Raw genomic sequence first — 9,603 nt, 5'->3', positions numbered from 1 at the left:
GGTGGGCCGTGGGGCTCCGCGCCGTGTGGGAGCGGCAGGTAGCGCCGTGTGGGAGCGGCCGTCAGGTGGTTCCGCGTGCGCTGGAGGCAGTGCAGGAAGTAGGCCGGGAGAGGCACGGGCGGAGCGCCGGCGAGTTAACTTAATCGACTTCAAACTTAGCTTAACGAGGAACCGCAGCGCGGTTTCTTACTGAAGGGAACATCTGCCTGGACGTGGGGATGGTCCCGTTTCCAAAAGGGGACCTGCCGTTCTGTCCCGTTATGCTGGTTTTCCGCTTCCAAACTACTGCCTTTTCCTCCTCTCGTATTTATTTCCTCGGCGTTTCCTACCTCCCGTGTCTTGTTAGCTTCGTGTTACGTTAACAGCTTCTAGCACAAGCACTCAAACGCTTTGAATTGACATCCAGTAAGCCGTGTTAGCTGTGGCAGAACATCAGGTCGAATCTGAGCTGTTAACGCCCATTTGTAGGATCATAGAATGGCCTGGGTTGAAAAGGACCACCATGATCATCTAGTTTCAACCCCCCTGCCATGTGATTTAGATTAAAATTGTAATCTCACTTTGATTTTCCTCACTTTCTGATTGTAAATACTTTTATTTTTTTTTTCCTTCTTATGATTTGTATGCATTTCACTGCAGCAAGGTTTTCTTTTTCCTTTTGATGAAGTTGTCAAACCATTAGAAAGGCTTCTAGATAGAGTCACAGAATGGCTTCATTTGGAAGGACCTTAACGATCATCCAGTTCCAACCCCCTGCTCTGGGCAGAGCTGACACCCAATACTTTCTGAGTTTTTTGGGTTTTTTTTGCTGCTTTTTTGTTGCAAACTGCAACTGAAACTTGTCACTTAGAAATCCAACCTCCTTTGCTTGCTTTATTTTTGCTCCCCCGAAGAAAAGCTTTGTAATTCTTAGTTCCCTATCACTGCAGTGTCTGTCACAGCTTGCACTGACCCAGCAAGGAGCAGCCAAAAGCATGCCCTGCTGCTGCTTTCTTTCCCATGGATCGCTTAGTTTACAGGGTTGGTGATTTATGCCTATCCTTGGACAACAGTGTTTTTACTTAACTGGAGGTTCTGTTGTTTTAAACAGGATGCAATGATTTTCATTATACTAGTGTGATTTATTTCAGAGAGAATGTCATTAATTTAACTTCTGGTGGCATGTTTTTTTGTTTTTTTGTCTGTGTGGAAAACTTAACTTTTCTTAGTGTTTCTCAGAGGTGAAACGATTCAATTAAACTCACTCTACCAACCAAGCTTGCACTTTCTTAATTTACTTTTTCTTAGCACTGAATTGTCTTGTGTTCTTATGGCAATAGTTCAATAAACTACAATTTCTTTTTTTTCACTGATTCCTCTAGTGATGTATTTGCTTTATCAGAAATCGGTGCTGAATAGCAGTCTAAGTTAGTGGACATTTTTAGAACTCAGTGGCAAATCCATTCAGTTCTAGTCATGAGCTTAAAAAAAAAAACCAAAAAAACACAGAAGAAATGTCTGGTGAATGAAATATTCAACATTGTGCCTCTTGATGTTCTGTTGAAAAGACGTTTTATCTTCACTACTGAAAATAATGCTCACTAAGTGTTTTGGGACCTGCAGTATTCAGATCTTAGTGTTTTGAGTTGTAGGATTCCTTGTGTTGAGAACATTTGGAGCAAAAAACAAATATTAAAGATGTTACAATGTGATTCACCAGTAGTTTCCCGAGGACTCATGAAAAAGCATTGATTGATACAGTCTGTTCATGATGCTACTCCTCACACTGAAACTGCACTGAAGCACATTAAGTGGTAGACAAGAAACAGAGGCCACTGACCTCTTTTAGTGATGAAAGCTTGAGATATGTTATGTTAAACCCTACTTAATCAATTTCTGTCAATGTGATGTGGCTGGCTGTAAATCCAGTAAGTCTTGAGCATTGTACTTGAAACTAATCATCAGTTGTGTGTTACTTTTGATTCTCTTCTTCTGGGCTTTTCTGCTTTCCCTTTGAATCTATTTAAGGGATGGGAGAAGAGCAAGACCTGAATAGCGTGGTCACAAAAGTGTGACTTTAGAAGTTATTTTTGAAAATACAGGTTCTGACAGCCATGGAATGAAAGAACATGTGAATTAAACTACGGTTTTGTTCTCCAGAACAAGGCAAGCCTGTGAGGCACAAGTGGATATTTATTACCTGCATGTATTTCAAATAGTCGTGCATTACTTTAATTATGCAAAAAAGGACACAAACATTTTGCACAGAAGAAATCAGTAGTACTTCAGAATGAAGGACTTGTAAATAATGCTCAAAAGGCTGCATGTGTTACACTGAATTTATTTTCTGTGGGAACTTTTCAGTATTAGCAGCATCTGGTGCTGTACTTACAAGCAAGCTGAAGGGTTGAAATCAGAAAATAGCTAAATGGATATCTAGCGGAAATCAGACACTGCTCTTCAGCTTAACCTTTTGTCTTAGACCACCTACCTTCTGTAAATCCGTATTGTGCAGTGTTGTCTTTCAGATTGCTTTCTCCGAGAGAGGGGAGTAGTACTTGGTAATGGGAAAATTCTGTTTGTAAAGGTGCTTGTAGGATATGGGATGAGTAGATAGTGCCGCATAGGGCAATCATATCAGGTTGGTGTTCCCTCTTTTGCACAGAACGCAAACATCTGTGTTTACAGCTTGAAAAATATCAATTTAAAAACAAGGCTGATTAAATAATAAAAAATCTTTACCTTAACCCCAAATTATTATTAAAGTAATAGAATTGTCAGTGTTTCTGTCCAGAAGCAGTTGGACTGTTGATTGTTTTTCCAGTGTCCCAAATTGGAGGAGGGGAGAGGAGGAGGGAGAACCTCATTTTCGTGATCTGAAAAAAGGATCCGAGGCAGCTTTTCTGGAAGCTGAGTAATGAGACAAATGCCTGAAAATGAGGATTAATTGTGCGATTGTTCTGTTGCATATTTTGATTAGGGGAAGGTAAGGTAAGCATTTAATATTTTAAACAAAGCTAAATCAAATGCCTCCTCTCTTCCCCATGTTTTGTACATATGGAGACATCTGCACTTTTTATGTGAATTTGGAACTATTTAGTGCTTTTTATTAAGAAGAAATTGATGTGTAACCTTCTTTGACAACAGTTATTAGTCAGGGCATACAGAGCACTCAGCATTTTCAGTAGATTGCACTCGGGTGGGTGTGAAAGCCTGTGTTTCCTTTCTTTGCTTGTTTGTTTGGATTTTAAGGAAAACAAAATTTCTGAGACACAAAGCCTTTTATAGGTCCTGGTTTTTTTTGTTTTTTTTTTTCTTGAGCATAAGGGAACTACAGACCGAGTTTTCAGTTGAATGTTCTAAAGCAAACCTTAGGTATATTGCACAGAAGCCAGTGGAAGTTCTGTCTGTGTAACTGCCTGTGGATCAGATGATGATATAAATCCATGATGTTTCAGTTAGTTAGGTTTACATTCTGTATTTTTCCTTTCACTTTGCAGCTATGCTGAAAGTAGTGTGTGCCCTGCATTCAGACATTCCCATGATGCATCCCAAAGTCCACATCAGGTTTTGATTTTGATGAGCAAAATTATCTTTTTGAATGCCAAATCTTGTGTTGGAGGCTAACTGAATTGAACCTAAAATCTCAATTAAAACAGCAACAGCTTCAAATTTTCTATTTTCAAATTCTGAGAGTGCGACGACACTTCAGATCTCACTGTGTTTTTAACACGTATACCTTCATTCTTTCTGGGAACCTGAAAGACAAACAGTTAAGAAACTACGTAAGAAGAGGAGACATTTTTCTCATGTTTTCTCGTGCAGAGAAGGCAGTGTCTCCCAAAGCACTGATCTGAAAAGATAATTCCAAACAGTAGATGTAAATTTTAGGTAGATAAGTGGAAATGAAGGCTGGGAGCATGTAAGGTAGAGGCGGGCTGAAATATGTAAGAAAAAATAGCTGTGCACGCAGCTCTCAGACAGAGCTGTGCCCGCGTTTGCCTGTGTGAACAGAGAGATACAATAGCCTCTATCTTGCGTGCTGCCCTTAGCGGGGGACAGAATGCAATGTTTGGGTGAGAACACGAGAAGTACGGGGATCTCAGGAACACAAGTGCGTGCCTCACCTTCTAAATAGTTTTGAAACAGAAGAAACTGCCCCAAAAGCCACACGGCGAATGTTCAGTTTGCTGTGGCAGTCGTACCGACTGGAACACACGTTGAAACTTCAGTCATACCAACTGTGTAATTACAGTGGTTATATAGTGTTTTTATAAAGAATATTGTGTATAGTTACAGGGCTTAGAAAAAAGCTGTGGTGTCTTGTTTCTTTTCTCTCTAAAAAAAGAAAATAAATCCCATCCCATTGGGATTTATTTAGTTTATTTTTTTGAACTTCTGGATCTTTTTGACTGAATTTGCATAACGTACTTGAAAGCTTAGTGATGCTTGCAGTAGTATTGATTTCTAATTTCTGCTCGTGAATAACGTAAGATAGAGAGATGATGAAGGTATTAAGATTCTTTACCGTTCCTCTGATAACTAAAACAGTGCAGAAAATTATGATAAACTTTATAAACCTAGAAGAAAAAAGAGATGAATGGTTTAAATGTAAGATGGGGGGTAATGACTTCTAAGTGAAGCAAACTGGATTTTGGAGGTAGAAGCAGATGTAGGAAGGCATGTGCTTTGAGAACTTAGAAATGAACGGGAGATTTATGGCCATCTGTGATACGGTTTTGTGTAAAGCCGACTTGGCTTTTTTCTATAAATATGTTTATATATATATATATGTGTGTGTGTGTGTGTGTATATATACGTATGTTTAAAGCTTTTTTCACGATGTTGCTAGATTATGGTGATGTGTCACGTAATTAATACAGAAGCTTTTAACAAGTAGGTGACACAATTTCTGGGCAGTTGTAATGCAATTTATAATGAAAATAGCAGAAATTTTGGGGAGAAACATCTGTGCTCAGGGTTCCTTGAATTACACTTTCTTATAAGCTACTGCACTTTTGTAGTCAGTTTAACACAGCCGAAACAGACGTTCAGAAAATATAGCTGGTTTGCTTTGAGCCTTGGTAACGAGTAGGTGCTGTAACACAGAATGTCGTAGCAGAAGTGTTCTTCATCCAAGAACTGGCACAAAACAGTATGTAGGTCTGCTTAATAAGTTTGAGGAATAGTTTATTTTCACTGTGGAGTTACAGAATTTTAAAGCTAATTTGTCTGAAAAACATTGTATTTCATAAGGTGATGTTTCTAGGATTTATTTGTTAAGGTTTTCTCCTATGAAAATATCCTAATTCAAATGTATAGGGCTAGAATTGCATTATTGTAGTATTGCTGATTTTGTTTAATAGTGGCACGTGGTGGTTCTTGTTGTCATTTAAGTGAATGGATTTTTGAAAAAAGGTGACAATGTGGCTGTGGTTGTGGGCAGTTGGACCACGTATGTGGGTTAAATTAAATTTGCGAGTGAATTTGATGGAGTAAATACTTGCGGCAGAGGGAAAGGAAATTTTCTCTGTAACTAAAATAATGTTCACATGGTTCATTCAACTCTTCCTCTTTCACCAGGTGATAAAATTGACCCTAAAGTGGTTTTCTGAACTAAAAGAAATCAAAGAATCCCTTCCAAGCCTACTGCTGTAGAAGTCTCTGTTTGCCTATACCGTTAGAACTATCTTATAGAATCATAGAATCCTTAGAGTTGGAGGGGACCTTTAAAGGTCATCTAGACCAACTCCCCTGCAATGAACATGGAATCTTCTTTATAACCTATTTTTAGAATGAAATATTCTTGCTTCTTTGCAGCGGATCACAACTCACTGTAATATGTAGGCTCATTAATTTCATTCAGGACGTTTACGGTGTAAGATCCTAATGAGCAAAGCTTCATTTCAGGATGGAGTGTTTATAGAAAAATTTCAATGTTTTGACACTGTAATCTCATTCATATAGTTAAGTGTTCTTTGTGGGGAGCCTCTCCCCTCTCCAAATAAATAACCTATGGCAATTCCTGAGTTAACAGTGTATCAGGACGTAGATATGCTGTGTGTCACAGCTGATAGGATGCTGTTGGTGAGTATGTGCAATGGAATGGATTTATACAGACCTAGATTTCTTTTCCACACGTGATAGATAGAAGGTTAATTGATGCTAAATGGATGCTTTGTTAGCCCTTCAACAGCTACTAAACTAGTGCGGGAGGAATGCAAATCATTACTACAAAAGGCCAAGACCAGTATGTTTTCTTAGTGAGTTTATAGGTCTTTTTTTATCCCTCCCTTCTTTCCCTCCTTCCCGACCGCACAAAACCTAGCCAGCTGTAATGATAGGAGGGAGAGCAGGCAGCTTTTCTAAACACACACGCACACACACGCACACACACACACTCACTTACTCACTCACTCACTCTCTCGCACTCCTGCCCCCTCTTTTTCCTCTCCATACCTCAGCAGAGTGACAGCTTCTAGATGTTGCGTGCGAGTGAGTTCAGCTGGTGCTGTGTGGTCTGGGTGTGTGGTCTCCAGCTCAACAGAGAGCCTGCTAACAGGGTGGATGAGAGAGAGCAACATTGTTTACTTTAATTTATTTCGGATGCCGGAACTGTGCCCGGAGTTTCTCCTGAGCTTGATTCCACAGTTAGCAGTGTCAATCCCTCGCAGCTGCAGCGCGCTCTGAAATCTGCCCTGAGCTCTTTTACCCAGCGTTATCCCAGCATCTGCCTCGGGTCCAGCCTTTAATTCCTCACCACTCGACACTTTTAATGGCGTTGCTGAGTGCTGTGATTATTTTGCTTTCAGTGTGTCAAGATACATCGCCACGAAGGTGTACCTCGCTGGGTTAAGTAAAGCAGGACCTCGGAGATGTTGGTGAAATAGGCAGGTAGAGCTGTTGTGAAAGCAGAGCGGCTGTGCTCATTCCTTTGTCTATCCCCAGACTGCAGCTTCTAGTGACTGGCTGCAATATTCGGGAGCCCTTTGAAAATAAGAAAGTATCATATTATGTCTTTTAATACTCTTGTCTTCTTTGTAGTTTGCCCTCCCATCTCAAAACGCGCTCATCTTCCCAAATCAAAATTGATTTTGGCATGTGATGTTGTCCCGTAGGTTAACGTGTTTGTCAGTGTTAATATTGGCTTGAATCAACATGCCGGATATGACAGACCAAGACAAATGAGGCTTTGTTGTTTTCTGTGTGACGATGAAATTGGTCCGTTCCCCCCCCCCCCTTTTTTTTTTCTTTTTCCCTGTTTGTTCATCTTTTCATTATAAGTAGCTTAGTTGGTGTTTTGAAGGAGTTTTTTTTCCCCTCGAAATGTAAGATTTGTGAGCATTTCTTGTTTAAATTGACAAGTCTTCTTCTATTATTTAAATAAACATGTGTAGATTCTTAATATCACTTGGAATTTCAGCATTGTTTAGCTTATTCACTTCCCAGTCTTTCCTGGCAAGCTTGCAGGAATGGACTTTGTATTATTAATGCAGTGTTGAAGGCTGTGGAAATTCTAGGGCACTGAAGATCTCCAGAGGGGTTAATAAATGTCAGTTATTTTCACAGCGCTGCTTTTTGGATGCTTTTAAATCTTAGTTTATGTAGATTGTCTGTCTGAATTTATACTGTTGGGAAGATAAAGCACAGAAAAGGTTGCAATAATGTTTTTTTGTCATTTTTGTAATGGTTCTGAATGCAAACATAGAAAACTTTTAGCTTTGTTGTCCTTCTTAGGGTCATCTGCCATGTTCCTTCACTGATGCTGTTGTACAGTGTTGTACTCAGGGGACCCTCTAGGTTTCCTAGTGCAAACAAATACCTGGTTATATTTAGTAGAAGCACAGGTTTGTGTAGTTTAAGGTGCAAAGGCCATCACCTATGTCTGGAATCCAAGCATTTACTGATTGGTTAAAATCATCCATTTCATAAATCTGTTCATTCAGAGAGCGTTTAATGCTGCAATGTTAGTGTGATAGGAGTCCCTAACATACTGGTTTGGGGTTTGTTTGTTTGCCTCCAACGTTGTCTGCTTACCATACTGTGATTTGAACAGGGAAGATACTGTGGCCGGTCCTACTGTACCTGTTCCTGCTGTACCTGTTTAAAATGGTATTCAGTCACGTGTATCATATAGCTGAAGGCTTTAGTTATATGTGGATGTCATTTTTACCTTGTGTATAGTTTAGATTTTTTCAATGCTATGACATAGACTTTTTCTTTCATCCCTCCTTGACAACTTAGATTCCTGTTGGTAGATGGCCGTGACATTTGCATTGACCTTGGTTCTGTCTTCCTTCCAGAGTGTCTTTTAAGTTCAGTGTTTTTGACAAAGTGCTACTGAAAACTTTACTTAACTGAGTTTTCAGTCACTGGAACCAGCTCACTTTCTTTATTTAGAAGCTAGGAATGCCTTTCTGGCACCTCTCAACTGCTAATTCTTTTGTTGGTGAAAATTATTAGGTGTATGTTGCCACCACTCACCTCTGAAGTTCTCTGCCTTTGTCGTGTTTGTAGTTTTAATTTGTGATTTGAACACATAGGCCAGTTTGGTATCCCTAAATCCTGAACTTCTGTTTTTCACTTAGGTTATATTTTGGTGTTGCTTCAAGAACAGTAAGCAGTGCTCGGTGCTACAGATCTGTTATGGTGGGCGTTGGTGGTGTCCTTTCTCTTTGCATTTCGTCTCTGCTTTTCCCTGAGCGTTTAATGTGGAAACCTATTTAAGAATTCCTGTTTTAAACGGGAGTTTTCAGAAAAGCTTCTAGACTTGTGTTTTTCCTTACGTTGGATGATATTTCATTTCTTCACTGTTTGTTTTTAAAAGTGGCTTTTCTAAGGATAAAGAGTGACGATGTCCCATCCTTAGCAAGCCTGTAGTGTTCAGAGCAGTCTGGATTTTTATTTATTTATTTATTTATCGAGCTAAACCTCTGCGAGAGGACAGTTTATTTGAGAAGCTCATGTAAAGATGAAGATGATGTTTACGAAAGGCATTTTTCAAGACGGTTTTGTAGTAGGTGGTCTTCGCAGAGGCTTTCTAACTCCTTGCACTTCATAACAAGAATTATGACCGAATAATATGGGCAAGAACATAGGAGCAGTCAAACAGATGTCATCCATGTTAAACTTTTGAGGAGGTATTGTGAGGAAATGAAGTTTTAAAAAGACGGGAGAGGAGTGAAGAGGGGAAAGAGAGTTAGTGTAAAGCAAGAATGTTCATTGCGAAAAAGTACTCGTTTTAACACTTCTTTAATAAACCCATCTTTTCAGAATATCTCATAGAGAAAAGAGATTTTGCACAATCTCCCCTGCTCTGTGTATGAACCATTTTGAGTAAGTTGCTTTGAGTAAGAAGGCTGATTAATGTTTTTAAATTTTATTTTATGTAGAATACGTGTATTTAAAAAAATAAGATTTCTCTGTAGGGCGATTGTAGAATTGCAGGTATCATTCTTAGGCTTAATGAAAATGAAAAAATGAAACTTCAGTTTCTTAATGAAACTAAAAATAATTATTTTTTCAGCTTTGTCCTAAAGATTAATAAAATAAAATAGAAAGTTCTTTTGGGTCATAAGACTATGCAAGCTATGCTTCCCAGTAAACAATTCAGTCATATTGCAT

This window comes from Meleagris gallopavo, chromosome 3 (genome assembly GCF_000146605.3).
Source record: "Meleagris gallopavo isolate NT-WF06-2002-E0010 breed Aviagen turkey brand Nicholas breeding stock chromosome 3, Turkey_5.1, whole genome shotgun sequence".
Lineage (NCBI taxonomy): Eukaryota > Metazoa > Chordata > Aves > Galliformes > Phasianidae > Meleagris > Meleagris gallopavo.
This window is presented reverse-complemented; position numbering follows the sequence as displayed.